Source organism: Rutidosis leptorrhynchoides, chromosome 1, assembly GCF_046630445.1.
Source record: "Rutidosis leptorrhynchoides isolate AG116_Rl617_1_P2 chromosome 1, CSIRO_AGI_Rlap_v1, whole genome shotgun sequence".
Classification (NCBI taxonomy): Eukaryota; Viridiplantae; Streptophyta; class Magnoliopsida; order Asterales; family Asteraceae; genus Rutidosis; species Rutidosis leptorrhynchoides.
In genome coordinates, this window is record NC_092333.1 from 365,739,738 (window position 1) to 365,741,345 (window position 1,608).

Here is a 1,608-nt window from a genome sequence, read left to right on the forward strand (position 1 = left end):
TGAAAGGGAGGGGCCACGAATGTTGGGATTTTCAAAGCCAAATCAATGGGCCCGAGGCAGTTAGAAAGATTACCTGGGAAGCTTTTAAGAAGATGTTCATCGAGAAATTTCGCCATTTTCTGAGCTCTAGCATTTGAGATTAGAATTCATGTCTATTGAAAATGGGAATAAATCAATAGCAGTGTTCACAGCCCACATTAATAATTACCTGACCCGTTGTATTTGGGTCGGGGTTCTCGCCATCGCCCCCAGTGTTAGGATCCACATTTTCGTGTGCTTCAGACATACTTTTCCAATCTAATATATGAATATATGTTAACCAATGCACACGATAATCACAGTATAATAAGGGCACATTCACATCTACGTAATTATTTTTTATTTTTGAGCATTCACTCCTCTACCTCAAGTGCGCCACCAAGGGTTCTATGTGATTGTAGAGATGTAATTGTGTTGGTTAAACACACTCACTTCACTCATGTCGCATATCCACATCTATAACCTCCTTAAGATTGAGTAAATACTCCCGATTCCCTCGACTTCCCTTAAGTCATCACATATCATATCTTATGATCTCATTCGTAACTCCTACATTTTACAGTCCCATTCACAACACATAACCCATATAATCAATGGATTAAGCCTAGATATTCCTATAGTATTTTTTTACTGGTACAGTGCGCAGTGCGCTAGACCGTGTGCGGCGCGCACCATCGTGAAGTGACTACTGTCCCCAGAATATGGCTTAGTGTGCAGTGCGCACCAATTCTGTGTGGCATGTAACATGACAGGGAAATGGAATGGAACCAGAACAAGGTATAGTGAACGGCACCCAAGCATTCTGCGCGACGCACACTAAAGCAGATTCAGGTACCCCATAAAGCCAACCCAAAGAGACCCCTTGACCCAGTTTCACAATAACAAAATTTTCTTCAACAACTTCATAGCAGACAGTGTTAACAAAACAATATACTTGTCCTACGCACTCGTATCCTAAACAAACATAAACTGAATTACAACCACAACGACTATGGAAATAGATGCTACACATATGTCCACATGACAACACTTGGCCTATAGTTTTAAGTTAATATTCAGAATAACAATCCAGAAGATTACAAGTTCCACCTATAATCGAATCAGAAAACATTATAAATCACACGAGTGTTGAAATGTCCCGTTCTTATTGATTAAAAACGTTCCATATTAATTGATTTCGTTGCGAGGTTTTGACCTCTATATGAGACGTTTTTCAAAGACTGCATTCATTTTTAAAACAAACCATAACCTTTATTTCATAAATAAAGGTTTAAAAAGCTTTACGTAGATTATCAAATAATGATAATCTAAAATATCCTATTTACACACGACCATTACATAATGGTTTACAATAAAAATATGTTGCATCGAAATCAGTTTCTTGAATGCAGTTTTTACACAATATCATACAAATATGGACTCCAAATCTTGTCCTTATTTTAGTATGCAACCGCGGAAGCTCTTAGTATTCACCTGAGAATAAACATGCTTTAAACGTCAACAAAAAATGTTGGTGAGTTATAGGTTTAACCTATATATATCAAATCGTAACAATAGACCACAGGATTT